Below are 15920 nucleotides of genomic sequence, written 5' to 3' on the forward strand. Positions count from 1 at the left end.
ACAAGTGCCTGGATTAGGACCTGCGCCGCTTTCTGTGTGAGGCAGGGTCGTACTCTGCGAATGTTGTAGAGCATGAACCTACAGGAACGGGTCACCGCCTTGATGTTAGTTGAGAACGACAGGGTGTTGTCCAGGATCATGCCAAGGTTCTTAGCACTCTGGGAGGAGGACACAATGGAGTTGTCAACCGTGATGGCGAGATCATGGAACGGGCAGTCCTTCCCCGGGAGGAAGAGCAGCTCCGTCTTGCCGAGGTTCAGCTTGAGGTGGTGATCCGTCATCCACACTGATATGTCTGCCAGACATGCAGAGATGCGATTCGCCACCTGGTTATCAGAAGGGGGAAAGGAGAAGATGAATTGTGTGTCGTCTGCATAGCAATGATAGGAGAGACCATGTGAGGATATGACAGAGCCAAGTGACTTGGTGTATAGCGAGAATAGGAGAGGGCCTAGAACAGAGCCCTGGGGGACACCAGTGGTGAGAGCACGTGGTGCGGAGACAGATTCTCGCCACGCCACCTGGTAGGAGCGACCTGTCAGGTAGGACGCAATCCAAGCGTGGGCCGCGCCGGAGATGCCCAACTCGGAGAGGGTGGAGAGAAGGATCTGATGGTTATCTGATGATGTATGACTTAATGGCAAAATCGAATGTCCACCGAGTGACTATATCTTTGCGCATCAAAAATATTATGTTGCCTGCTTACATGCTGTAGGCATCCATTACACAAGAGATTGGCTACTATGGCAACTTGACAAGTCGTGTAGCCAATGAGATAAGCTTTCCAGGGATATGGAGTTGACCTGGGTGGGACAGAGCAAGAGGCACATCAGTTGTAAAAAAAAAAAACGTGCAATTCGGACACTTTGGAAAGGTTGAAAGGAAACTTGAATGTGCCCTGGATACCCCATAACACCACCACCAATAGCCAAGATACTCAGCTTTCCGCAGACACCCTGCTTTTGCAGATAGGGGCTACCGTTCTCATACCAGACTGAATTGTTTTTGTTTTTTTAATCCAATAAGGTCCCCAAATATGGGAACTTTACATTTAAGAGGTGTCAGGGAAGGACTCGAATTGAGGGGGTATGAGAGGGTATACCATAGGCCTACATTTTATTAAAGAAAATGGCAAAAAGCACAGGCCTGCCCCTTGTTAGCTTTTCAAGAAAATAAGACTGATCCGATTATATAAAGTAATCTATAACAGCGCTTTGGTCCGCGATACTTTATGCTACAAAAAGAAATGACTCCGGTGCATATGGGGATATCATTGTTTCGTTTATTTGACATTCAGAGGCTAACTTTGCTTGGTAAGTAATATAATTCTATTCAGTTTCTGTACAATAGAAGATGTTTAAACCCAGCCAACTTTTAGGGAAACACTTGTGATCTTCTCTCGTTGGGTTAAGCCATGGAAGGAGAGTAGCCAGCAGTTAAAGTTTCCATTTTTCTGCGTTGGTAGGCCTACTCTGTCTGGGGTGGAATGGTAGGCCTACTCTGTCTGGGGTGGAATGGTAGGCTTAACTTTTGAAAGTACCATGATTCCTAATGATGTCTCAGACGTAACTATTTGCAAACAGGGACAGTTTCTTTGGCATTGGAGAAATATGATAAGAATAACATGTAGGCCTATCTCTCTGTCCATTCTTAGCCTGTAATTTTGATAATTTGTGTAGTATAAAAAAAAGATTCCGCTAATATGTAAAATTACATAGACTTGAATGAACTCTTTATAAAAGGCAATTTTTTGACCTGCAAATAACATGATAGATTCATGCAATGATTTTACTATAAAGGAGATCTTTCCACCACTACTCTTGTCAACAGTGGTCAGCGAACCCACAACCTTCTGGCCCGCAGCTCTGTGTGCTAGCAAAATAGCTGTGTTGCCATGTAATGCTTACAGGATGAAGAATAGTTTCTAAATCTGCATATCTAAGGCTCTGGTCTGTCCAAGAAGTGAGGGTAAAAGGTAGACATGTTCTCTGCTATCCACTTTGTTTGAATTATTATTTGGAGTATGGGGTGGGTCACTTTTTTATGTTCAGGGAGGGTTTGGGTCAAATATATTTTGCTGAAAGGAGGACCATCCATTTCAGACAGGTCAGATTTTCTACATGTAACCCTTATTATAAATAACTACCATTATCTTCACTCCTGTACAGTAACATTTATGGTACCGTAAATGGATTACCATGAAACGGATTACAGTAGCTGTACTGTAAAATAAATAACAGCAACTTACTGGCCAATTGCTGAAGATGAATGAAAGGAGTCCATATAAGTGAGTTTCCTGTATTTGTGATCAAATCAAATCAAATTAATTTATATAGCCCTTCTTACATCAGCTGATATCTCAAAGTGCTGTACAGAAACCCAGCCTAAAACCCCAAACGGCAAGCAATGCAGGTGTAGAAGCACGGTGGCTAGGAAAAACTCCCTAGAAAGGCCAAAACCTAGGAAGAAACCTAGAGAGGAACCAGGCTCTGAGGGGTGGCCAGTCCTCTTCTGGCTGTGCCAGGTGGAGATTATAACAGCACATAGCCAAGATGTTCAAATGTTCATAAATGACCAGCATAGTCAAATAATAATAATCACAGTAGTTGTCGAGGGTGCAGCAAGTCAGCACCTCAGGAGTAAATGTCAGTTGGCTTTTCATAGCCGATCATTAAGAGTATCTCTACCGCTCCTGCGGTCTCTAGAGAGTTGAAAACAGCAGGTCAGGCACAGGTAGCACGTCCGGTGAACAGGTCAGGGTTCCATAGCTGCAGGCAGAACAGTTGAAACTGGAGCAGCAGCACGGCCAGGTGGACTGGGGACAGCAAGGCGTCATCATGCCAGGTAGTCCTGAGGCATGGTCCTAGGGCTCAGGTCCTCCGAGAGAGAAAGAAAGAGAATTAGATAGAGCATACTTAAATTCACACAGGACACCGGATAAGACAGGAGAAGTACTCCAGATATAACAAACTGACCCTAGCCCCCCGACACATAAACTACTGCAGCATAAATACTGGAGGCTGAGACAGGAGGGGTCAGGAGACACTGTGGCCCCATCTGATGATACCCCCGGACAGGGCCAAACAGGAAGAATATAACCCCACCCACTTTGCCAAAGCACAGCCCCCACACCACTAGAGGGATATCTTCAACCACCAACTTACCATCCTGAGACAAGGCCGAGTATAGCCCACAAAGATCTCCGCCACAGCACAACCCAAGGGGGGGCGCCAACCCAGACAGGAAGATCACGTCAGTGACTCAACCCACTCAAGTGACGCACCCCTCCTAGGGACAGCATGAAAGAGCACCAGTAAGCCAGTGACTCAGCCCCTGTAATAGGGTTAGAGGCAGAGAATCCCAGTGGAGAGAGGGGAACCGGCCAGGCAGAGACAGCAAGGGTGGTTCATTGCTCCAGAGCCTTTCCGTTCACCTTCACACTCCTGGGCCAGACTACACTCAATCATATGACCCACTGAAGAGATGAGTCTTCAGTAAAGACTTAAAGGTTGAGACCGAGTCTGCGTCGCTCACATGGGTAGGCAGACCATTCCATAAAAATGGAGCTCTATAGGAGAAAGCCCTGCCTCCAGCTGTTTGCTTAGAAATTCTAGGGACAATTAGGAGGCCTGCGTCTTGTAACCGTAGCGTACATGTAGGTATGTACGGCAGGACCAAATCGGAAAGATAGGTAGGAGTAAGCCCATGTAATGCTTTGTAGGTTAGCAGTAAAACCTTGAAATCAGCCCTTGCCTTAACAGGAAGCCAGTGTAGGGAGGCTAGCACTGGAGTAATATGATCAAATTTTGGGTTCTAGTCAGGATTCTAGCAGCCGTATTTAGCACTAACTGAAGTTTATTTAGTGCTTTATCCGGGTAGCTGGAAAGTAGAGCATTGCAGTAGTCTAACCTAGAAGTAACAAAAGCATGGATACATTTTTCTGCATAATGTTTGGACAGAAAATTTCTGCTTTTTGCAATGTTACGTAGATGGAAAAAAGCTGTCCTTGAAACAGTCTTGATATGTTCGTCAAAAGAGATCAGGGTTCAGAGTAACGCCGAGGTCCTTCACAGTTTTATTTGAGACGACTGTACAACCATCAAGATTAATTGTCAGATTCAACAGAAGATCTCTTTGTTTCTTGGGACCTAGAACAAGCATCTCTGTTTTGTCCGAGTTTAAAAGTAGAAAGTTTGCAGCCATCCACTTATGTCTGAAACACAGGCTTCTAGCGAGGGCAATTTTGGGGCTTCACCATGTTTCATTGAAATGTACAGCTGTGTGTCATCCGCATAGCAGTGAAAGTTAACATTATGTTTTCGAATGACATCCCCAAGAGGTAAAATATATAGTGAAATCAATAGTGGTCCTAAAACGGAACCTTGAACACCGAAATTTACAGTTGATTTGTCAGAGGACAAACCATTCACAGAGACAAACTGATATCTTTCCGACAGATAAGATCTAAACCAGGCCAGAACTTGTCCGTGTAGACCAATTTGGGTTTCCAATCTCTCCAAAAGAATGAGGTGATCGATGATATCAAAAGCAGCACTAAGGTCTAGGAGCAGGAGGACAGATGCAGAGCCTCGGTCTGACGCCATTAAAAGGTCATTTACCACCTTCACAAGTGCAGTCTCAGTGCTATGATGGGGTCTAAAACCAGACTGAAGCATTTCGTATACATTGTTTGTCTTCAGGAAGGCAGTGAGTTGCTGCCTTCCTGAAGAGGGGAATGGAAGATTCGATATAGGCCGATAGTTTTTTATATTTTCTGGGTCAAGGTTTGGCTTTTTCAAGAGAGGTTTTATTACTGCCACTTTTAGTGAGTTTGGTACACATCTGGTGGATAGAGAGCCGTTTATTATGTTCAACATAGGAGGGCCAAGCACAGGAAGCAGCTCTTTCAGTAGTTTAGTTGGAATAGGGTCCAGTATGCAGCTTGAAGGTTTAGAGGCCATGGTTATTTTCATCATTGTGTCAAGAGATATAGTACTAAAACACTTAAGTGTCTCTCTTGATCCTAGGTCCTGGCAGAGTTGTGCAGACTCAGGACAACTGAGCTTTGGAGGAATACGCAAAAGAGGAGTTAAAGAGGAGTCTGTAATTTGCTTTCTAATGATCATGATCTTTTCCTCAAAGAAGTTCATGAATTTATTACTGCTGAAGTGAAAGCTATCCTCACTTGGGGAATGCTGCTTTTTAGTTAGCTTTGCGACAGTATCAAAAATAAATTTAGGATTGTTCTTATTTTCCTCAATTAAGTTGGAAAAATAGGATGATCGAGCAGCAGTGAGGCCTCTTCGATACTGCACGGTACTGTCTTTCCAAGCTAGTGGGAAGACTTCCGGTTTGGTATGGCGCCATTTCCGTTCCAATTTTCCGGAAGCTTGCTTCAGAGCTCTGGTATTTTCTGTATACCAGGGAGCTAGTTTCTTATGACAAATATTTTTAGTTTTTAGGGGTGGAACTCTATCTAGGGTATTGCGCAAGGTTAAATTGAGTTCCTCGGTTAGAGGGTTAACTGATTTTTGTCCTCTGACGTCCTTGGGTAGGCAGAGGGAGTCTGGAAGGGCATCAAGGAATCTTTGTGTTGTCTGAGAATTTATAGCACGACTTTTGATGCTCCTTGGTTGGGGTCTAAGCAGATTATTTGTTGCGATTACAAACGTAATAAAATGGTGGTCCGATAGTCCAGGATTATGAGGAAAAACATTAAGATCCACAACATTTATTCCATGGGACAAAACTAGGTCCAGAGTATGACTGTGACAGTGAGTAGGTCCAGAGACATGTTGGACAAAACCCACTGAGTCGATGATGGCTCCGAAAGCCTTTTGGAGTGGGTCTGTGGACTTTTCCATGTGAATATTAAAATCACCAACAATTTGAATATTATCTGCTATGACTACAAGGTCCGATAGGAATTTAGGGAACTCAGTGAGGAACGCTGTATATGGCCCAGGAGGCCTGTAAACAGTAGCTATAAAAAGTGATTGAGTAGGCTGCATAGATTTCATGACTAGAAGCTCAAAAGACGAAAACGTCATTTTTTTTTTTTTTGTAAATTTAAATTTGCTATCGTAAATGTTAGCAACACCTCCGCCTTTGCGGGATACACGGGGGATATGGTCACTAGTGTAACCAGGAGGTGAAGCCTCATTTAACACAGTAAATTCATCAGGCTTAAGCCATGTTTCAGTCAGGCCAATCACATCAAGATTATGATCAGTGATTCGTTCATTGACTATAACTGCCTTTGAAGTGAGGGATCTAAAATTAAGTAGCCCTATTTTGAGATGTGAGGTATCACGATCTCTTTCAATAATGGCAGGAATGGAGGAGGTCTTTATCCTGGTGAGATTGCTAAGGCGAACACCGCCATGTTTAGTTGAGCTGAGACAGGCTCCTGACTTCCTGAATGACAGGAGTGATGATGAAGTCTTCTAATATTTATCATACAGGCCTAGTTCACGATCCACACCAGAGGACTGACATCCTCTACCAGAGCTTCCTGTCCATGCCATAACTCTATGACCAGGGTTTTGAGGAGTAAATGCCATTACCAGCAGATACAGTTATTTCCATAGCTGCCCTGGACAGTGGCCCGCAGTTAAGTCAGTATAGCAGCTCCGTTTCTGGCATGTAAAAAATATAGGAAGTGAGTTGACATCTGAAACCGGGCTCTCCAGTGTCTCCTGATCACCCCCACTTTCAAGCGAGAACTATTTTGGAGCCCTACTAAGCCCGGCGATTCTATTTAAAGGCTCGACAAGTTCTAGGAAGCATCATTAAGATGCTGCAATTCACGCGAGGCATACCCATTTTAAATTCCATGGATTCTAAAACTGTGTCAGCCGACACTCTCCTTCTTTCCTTCTCTCCTCTCCTCTCCTGCAGCCTCTTGTCTTAGAATAGCAGCCTCTTGTCTTAGAATAGCAGCCTCTTGTCTTAGAATAGCAGCCTCTTGTCTTAGAATAGCAGCCTCTTGGCTATGAATAAGAGGAGGAGTCAACAGTAATGAAGCACTGTTGTGTCCTGCATTGATTTGAAAATGTTGTGTCACTAATAAGTTGTTTTGGGGCGTTTTCTCAGCAATCACAACAAACCGGGTCAAGGATGTTTGGAGAATCATCTCTTACTGAGTAGCCTCAGGCCTTTGTTGATTCTCCCCTCACATATCTGAAAGGACTGGATAAGTGGAAGCTTAACAGGTGGAATCCACCTAATCGGCAAGAGGGCTTGGGGGCAAGGTTTTGATTTGGGATCTGACCTATGGCAGCAGTCTGACTTCATGCAGTCCACGATGCACTTTGAGCCCAGCTTTACATCAAACGATTGGTCAGATGACATGTCAATCATCGACCAATTAAGATGGAAGTGAGCATATAACCAAACAGAAGAGCACAGTGCACTTCCCCGTTGTTTACAAATGAGGAGCAGTGTATATATTATGCTGAAACATATCTGTCTAGATAACAGCAGCTATAGACCCCAGACTGAGTAACAAATATCCTCGCTCTCGCTCTCAAGCCTTGTGTTCTGACTGCAGTGCTCACGTTACAACCACTTGATAAGACAGTGGCATGTGACACATTTCCCCGTCTTGGTCACGAGGAATACAGGAACAATACCCAGTACACACCATTCCTATTATTTAGCATCCCATCTTAGTTAGACGTGTCTGGTATGCTCAGGCAAAGGCTTTCCACAATGAGAGGTCATACCGCTCTCAATTAGTAATGCCCATCCTACTGCCGTCAAATAACTGTTTCGCTTTTAGGGTAGAATGTTATGTAACAATTGCCTATTTCGCTGATATTTTTAGAAAACATTTCAGGATAATAATTATTACCCAATATTACTGCCAGAATTGTTGTTTGCTTTGTTTTCATAGGAATTCATTGAAAGACGCAGCATTGAGTCAGCTACTACACGTACTGCTGGGTTATTGATGCTAGGTGCTGGGTTATTGATGCTGGGTTAGTGAGATATGACGCAGTGGAGCAGGTCAAAAGACTGGAGGCAAGGCTTAGTAGGTGCATGGCTTTCAGATAGTTATTTTTGGCCACCGGTGAGAGAAGGCCATTCCAGTTAGTCTGTTCTATATTATTGTTATTGCATGTTAAAGGGCATGAACAGACAATATTGTGTTTTTCATGAAATGTGATGATATTTGAATGGAACCATCTCAAACCAGGATGACACGTTTGTAGCTTTAAGTGTATGAGTTCCTCAAGAGCCTATGCACTTCTCAATGTTGGGATATGTAAATAATCATGTTCTGTACAGTACCAGTCAAAAGTTTGGGCACCTACTCATTCAAGTGTTTTTCAATTTTTTTTTACTATTTTCAACATTGTAGAATCATGTAGTAACCAAAAAAGTGTTAAACAAAGTAGCCAACCTTTGCCTTGATGACAGCTTCGCACACACTTGGCATTCTCTTCAGAGCTCTCAGACTGGGGTGAAGGTTCACCTTCCAACAGGACAACAACCCTAAGCACACATCCAAGACAATGCAGTAGTGGCTTTGGGACAAGTCTCTGAACGTCCTTGAGTGGCCCAGCCACAGCCTGGACTTGAACCCGATCGAACATCTCTGAAGAGACCGGAAAATAGCTGTGCAGCGACTCTCCCTGTCCAACCTGGCAGAGCTTGCGAGGATCTGCAGAGAAGAATGGGAGAAACTCCCGAAATACAGGTGTACCAAGCTTGTAGCATCAAACCCAAGAAGACTCGAGGCTGTAATCACTGCCAATTGTGCTTCAACAAAGTACTGAGTAAAGGGTCTAAATACTTATGTAAATGTGATATTTCAGTTTTGTATTTTTAATACATTTGCAAACATAAAAATAAAAAAAAGTTTTGCTTTGACATTATGGGGTATTGTGTATAGATTTAATCAATTTAATAAATTTTAGAACAAGGCTGTAACATAACAACGTGGAAAAAGTCAAGGGGTCTGAATAGTTTACGAATGCACTGTAGCTAGATAGCTTCTCTACTGGTGTCAATTTGACTGTAGGGTGTCAACAAATATAAATAAACATTTACCCTATTAATCTCTGGCAAAGATACTTATATGTTTCATCTGTGTCAGGTGTTAGCTAGTTCCTGGCTAGCTAGGTCATCAGCCAGCATGGTGCAAAAGGGGGGGAATATAAATCGTATTTCTCTAAAATGTTTACTGCTACATTACTGTTAGTAAACATTTCCCGTTTGACAAGATGATCCATCCACCTGACAGATGTGCCATATCAAAAAGGAGAATTAAACAGCATGATCATTACACAGGTGCACCTTGTGCTGGGGACAATTTTAGGCCACTCTAAAATGTGGAGTTTTGTCTCACAACACAATGCCACAGATGTCTCAAGTTTTGAGGGAGTGTGCAATTGGCATGTTGACTGCAGGAATGTACACCAGAGCTGTTGCCAGAGAATTGAATCTTAATTTCTCTACATAAGCTGCCTCTAACGCGGTTTTAGAGAACTTGGCAGTACGTCCAACTGGCCTCACAACTGCAGACCACGTGTAACCACGCCAGCCCAGGACCTCCACATCTGGCTTCTTCACCTGCAGGATTGTCTGATACCAGCCACCCGGACAGCTGATGAAACTGTGGGTTTGCACATCCGAAGAATTTCTGCACAAACTGTCAGAAACCGTCTCAGGGAAGCTCATCTGCGTGCTCGTCGTCCTCACCAGGGTCTTGACCTGACTGCAGTTTGGCGTCGTAACCACCTTCAGTAGCTAAAGGCTCACCTTTGATCCCTAATTGGCACGCTGGAGAAGTGTGCTTTTCACGGATGAATCCTGGTTTCAACCATACCAGGCAGATGGCAGAGCGTGAATGGTGTTTGTTGATGTCAAAGTTTAACAGAGTGCCCCATGGGGTTATGGTATGGGCAGGCATAAGCTATGGGAAACGAACACAGTAATATTTTATTGATGGCAATTTGAATGCACAGAGACACCGTGATGAGATCCTGAGGCCCATTGTCATACCATTCATCTGCCGCCATCAGCTCATGTTTCAGCATGATAATGCACGGCCCAACATGGCAAGGATCTGTACACCAGTGGTGGTCAGTGCCATTTGAGGGAGGATGATTTTTTTTTCATGAGCATGGCCTAATTTCTATTACAGCATATTGGATGACCCTCATTCATATTCCATTCACCCAGTTCAATGTAACAGCGACAGGTTTAGGCTATTACATGATACTCTAATTTTCTTGAGGTTCCTACAACCTAGCCTATGAATGAAAGTTTACAACGTAGGTGCACATAGGTCGAGAAACAAATTTGAGGTGACAGTGACACGTGGACAGACAGTGACGTTCAATACCGCCTTGAACACTCTTGCCTGCATCTAGCTGATATAGCATGTAATCATTAGTCCAACAGTTGCAAACAAGAGTTTCTATTGGACAAATTCAGGTATGTTTATCCCCGGTTTGTTCCATTTGCTTCTGTTTAAGAAGCGTTTTTCAACAGAATCAGTGGAATGAATACAACCCTTATCACGCATAGTTCGCTTTCATAGCAGCCACGTTGTATTCCATCTCGTATCTCTCCTCCTCTCACCTCTTCCCTTCGCTTGCGGACTTCATTGCACAACACATCAGCTGTATGTGACCAAGCGAAAAAATCTTTCCAAGCCAAACTGCTACACACAGCCTACATCGTTGTCACCATATTAGCTAAAGTGATGTTACTAATATAACTAATGCGTTAGTAAGCCCACTACAATCATGCAGTAACGTTACAGTGTACAGTCAGTAAGCAGTTACACCAGCGGGCCCCGGTGGCAATACATTTGTAAAACCAAAAGCTTACCTTGACCTGGAAGAGTTCCAGTGTTGTGTTGGATAGTCATAGCCAGCTAGCTAACATAACATGTCTCTGTTTGAGCAGAGTGTTTCAGTAAGTTACACTAGCTAGCTGCATTTGCTAGCTAAGTAAGTGCCACTGTCATTTTTTTCACTTTCAATCTCCCTCTTATTTCTCTCTCGCTTCTCCTTTTGGAAGAAATTTGTTTGTTCAAAATTGTTAAACTATTTTCTTTCTCTTTGAGTCAACGAGTCAACTACTCACCACATGTTATGCACAGCAGTGCTAGCTAGCTGTAACTTATGCTTTCAGTACTATATTCATTTTCGGATCCTTTGATTGGGTGGACAACATGTCAGTTATTTACTGTGTAAGTCTATGGAAGGGGGTGAGAACCATGAGCCTCCTAGGTTTTGTATTGAAGTCAATGTACACAGAGGAGGACGGAAGCTAACTGTCCTCTGGCTACACCATGGTGCTACCCTACAGAGTGCTGTTGAGGCTACTGTAGTGTGTTTTAATAAATTATTTGGTGACATTTGTTAATATTTAGTATAGTTTTATCTAAAAAGGAAAAGTTTTATGAAAATCAATGAGGATGGTCCTCCCCTTCCTTCTCTGAGGAGCCTCCACTGCTGTATACAATTCCTGGAAGCTGAAAAGGGCCCAGTTCTTCCATGGACTGCATACAGTACTCACCTGACATGTTACCCATTGAGCATGTTTGCTCATGCATGACAGCGTGTTCCAGTTCCTAACAATATTCAGCAACTTTGCACAGCCATTGAAGAGGAGTGGGACAACATTCCACAGGCCACAATCAACATCATTATAAACTATAGGTGAAGGACATGTGTCGCACTGGATGAGGCAAATGGTGGTAACACCAGATACTGACTGGTTTTCTGATCCACGCCCCTACTTTTTTTTTTAAGGTATCTGTATTCCCAGTCATGTGAAATCCATAGATTAGGGCCTAATGAATTAATTTCAAATGACTGATTTCCTTATATGAACTGTAACTCAGTGAAATCTTTGAAATTGTTGCTTGTTGCATTTATATTTTTGTTCAGTGTATATAGAAAATACATATCTTTGACGCAATTTCAATGTTTGAGTTGGTTTGTGTATCACCAAATTTGCTTGAGATGATTTTACTGCAACACTGCTCACTGCGTTCAAGTTGTTGACATAGGTGTTTCAAAGAGCTGTCAGTCAAGGAGAGCTCATGAATATAAGCTCCATGCTCACTCAACCTGTCTTTTCAAACTTCCTTGTAGTTAGCCATGAGAAAAAAAGTACTTTCAGAATAACTGTTCAGGACCTTTAATGAGGCTCACACAAAGTCTCAGTCAAGGAGCGCTCATGAATATAAGCTTCATGCCCACTCAACTTGTCTTTTCAAACTTCCTTGTAGTTAACCATGAAAGAAAATTACTTTTCAGAATAACTGTTCAGGACCTTTAATAATTGAGGCTTACACAAATTGAGTTTGTCACGCCCTGACCGTAGAGAGCCTTTTAATGTCTCTATTTGGTTTGGTCAGGGTATGATTTGGGGTGGGCATTCTATGTTTTCTATGATTTTGTGTTTCTATGTTTTGGCCGGGTATGGTTCTCAATCGGGGACAGCTGTCTATCGTTGTCTCTGATTGGGAACCATACTTAGGTAGCCCTTTCCCTCCTTTCTGTGTGGGAAGTCTTTGTTTGTGGCACATAGCACTTAAGCTTCACGATTGTTTTGGATTGTTTATTGTTTTTGTCGGCGTCATTTCGAATAAAGGAATATGTACGCTCACCACGCTGCGCCTTGGTCTTCCTCTTTCGACAGCCGTGACAGAGTTCTTCAAGTGCGTATGCGTATCCCAATGTTAAGATAGTTACCACTTTATAATTTTTATATAAAAATTATGTTATTAATTGTAAAAAAATAAAAAAATAAAAGCATAATATAAAAAGATATTGAGAGGAAATGTGGCGGCTCAGTGAATAAAAACCCAACTGATGGTTAAATTCACCCATATTTGGGCAATCCAAAGGCATGGCCTATTGGGAGTGTGGCTTTCACGTAGTTGTTTTTTTTATATGAAAAAAGTTATAAGGCATTAACGTGCCCATTATTGGGATATGCACAGCAACTCATACTTTTGTGTAAGCATTAGTAAAGCTACAAAAATGCCAGTACTCAACCTTAACATGTGTTGACAATACAACAGAAAAGATTAACCGGAATGACATTTACTCTCATGGGTGCTCAAAAATAACTATCTGAAAGCCACGCCCTACTAAGCCACACCTCTAGTCTTCTGATCTGTCCCGGTGGATCATAGCTCAATAACCCAGCATCAACAACCCAACTTAACGAAAACTATGGATTGTTTGTGACTGGCTGGGTCAAAATAACCCAACTTGTGTTCTGTCCAATATTTACCCAAATTGGGTTGTTTTTAACCAAGCATTTTTCAGAGTGTGGGTTACCAAATAACCCAAATTAGGTTGTTTTTCAGAATCAAGTTTTGTTTAAATGACATGAAATCAATGCCAGAGACTCCCATTTGTTATTAAATACCACCTTAAATCCATCCATTCCCCCACGGTACAAAGTGAGTGTCACGTTCGTCGTAACATTTAAGTGAGGAGGACCAAGGCGCAGCGTGATAACAATACATTCTTCTTTAATGAAGACGAAAACAAAACGAACACTATACAAACTAATCAAAACAACAAACAGACAAACGTGAAGCTATACAAACAATAAGTGCAGACACTGGCAACTTACACATAGACAATCACCCACAACCTACCTAATGACTATGGCTGCCTAAATATGGCTCCCAATCAGAGACAACGATAGACAGCTGTCTCTAATTGAGAACCAATCTAGGCAACCATAGACTTACATAAACACCTACAATGAACACAACCCTATGAACTCTACAAACACCCCCTAGACAATACAAACACCCTAGACGAGACAAAAACACACAAACATCCCCCATGTCACACCCTGACCTAACTAAAATAATAAAGAAAACAAAGATAACTAAGGCCAGGGAGTGACAGTGAGTGCTGTTTCTTAAAGGAAAAATTGACTTAAAAACTATTTAAAAAAAAAAAAAATAACTTAGTGCAGGCCCAAAATGTTTTGCATATCAACAGTCAAGTTTCAAGATATTGGACTTTCAAGTAGCAAATGCCGCGTTCGAAACAACTGGGAACTCGGACGTCCGACTTCAGTGCATTGAAGACAACTGGGTATTCAGGAAAAAAACTGTCTCCGACTGGGAAAAATAATTTTGAACGGTCATCCAACTCGGTATTCCAAGTCGGAAACTCTGGGATCTTTCTAGAGCTCCGACTTTCTGACAAGAAGATCCCTGACATCATTACTTTGACCTAGTTTTTTTTTGTTGAGTTCCCAGTTTTCTTGTAAGAACCTAAAGTGTCACTTGCAACATCATTATGATATTGCAAAATGCATCTTATGATGTAAAACGCATCATCATGATGATGTGGCAAGTGACACTTAGCTTCTTGAAAACTTGACTGCTGACATGCAAAACATTTTGGGACTGTATAAAAAAAATACTGAAGATAGTATTTGAGTGGATTTTTACTTTAACATTCAGACTCAACACTATCTTTGTGACTATACACACAGGTTTTGGTCAGTAGTGCGTGAAAAAGAACTGCGAGTTGCCAGTCAATGATCCATCTCCAGCTGTAATGGCATCATCAGATGAGGTCCACAGTATCCCGCAGCGCATGTGGTGTGGCGTGGCATGGCGAGGGAGTCAGAGGAAAAACAGGTCCCTGAGGAAGGACAGTCCATCCAGACAGACAGCTAGAGAATGGTGCGAGTAAAGGCCCTCTTCAGTGATGTGTTCTCCATATGACAAATAGAGATAGTTCAGAAATATCTCTCATGACATGTTGAAGACTCAAACTGTCACATTGTTTACATAAAGATGAGTAAAAGGGAGGTATAGCGAGTATTTTCTTATAGTTCAAATACCCTCTCTAATAATGAGCTAATATAGGGTTTGGTAATGTGGGTAGTAATCAAACACAATTAACACCAATATGTTAATTATGTCACAAAATAAAATAATTTGTGGAAAGTATTTAGGCTTATAGTGATTATTTTCCTTGTTAGAATTATCTTGTTTCATAACTTTTTTGCCAACCTCCTTTACACTACATCTAACGTCTAAAAATACTGGCATTATTGAGCCATTTTTGGAAATTGAATTGTCTGCACCCCATGTTAAAGGGAGCTGTCTCTTGCCATTGCCATCTAAATTATGCAAGCATTTGGTTGTCTGCATCCAACTAAGTCATCCCTGGATGGCTCAGTATTCTGTCAAATAATCTGATGGGAGAATTTCAAGCCTGTTCCCAGATCTGTTTCTGCTTTCTTGTCAACTCATTGGCATGACAATGACCATAGTATGTTGCACAAACAGATCTGGAACCAGGCCAGAGTATTTCACAAAATGTGTCCGGGAGTGAGTGGAAGGTCTAATGTTACCCCATGCTGCTCCCATTACAGATTGAGATATTAAAAAAGAGACACGGGTTAGGGTTTAGCAGTCTGGAGACCAGCATTAGGAAAATATTTTTTCCCAAGTCAAACTTAAAAGAATTCTTCACTATACCTGAGGGTTTACGTTAGCTTAAGTGAAATGTATGATTTGTAGAGCCCTATGATACAATCCATCCCACATTAATAGAAAAAAGGGAGACTTTTAATTAAGCTCTCAATAATAAGTTTATGATTAATCAGTTCAATAATAGTGTAGCAATCCTCACACCAAGTGGATTACCATATTTGCATTATGTGTAGGGTGTTTCTATTTCACGCCAGTGACCTGGGTTCGCTGCCCTGCCGTTTGCTACAATATCTCTCTCATCAACCAACTTGAAATCAACCGTTCCCCCTGATTGCTCCCTTGCATACAATACATGTTGTTAGATTCTGTTGCTATGGGCTCTTACTTTTTAGTTCTATCAGACCACAGGGCAGAACATTCCAGACATACCAATCAAGCAAGACTAATGGGTGCCTTTGTGAGCTTCCCT

The sequence above is a fragment of the Salvelinus alpinus genome, chromosome 14, assembly GCF_045679555.1.
Source record: "Salvelinus alpinus chromosome 14, SLU_Salpinus.1, whole genome shotgun sequence".
NCBI classification, from domain to species: domain Eukaryota; kingdom Metazoa; phylum Chordata; class Actinopteri; order Salmoniformes; family Salmonidae; genus Salvelinus; species Salvelinus alpinus.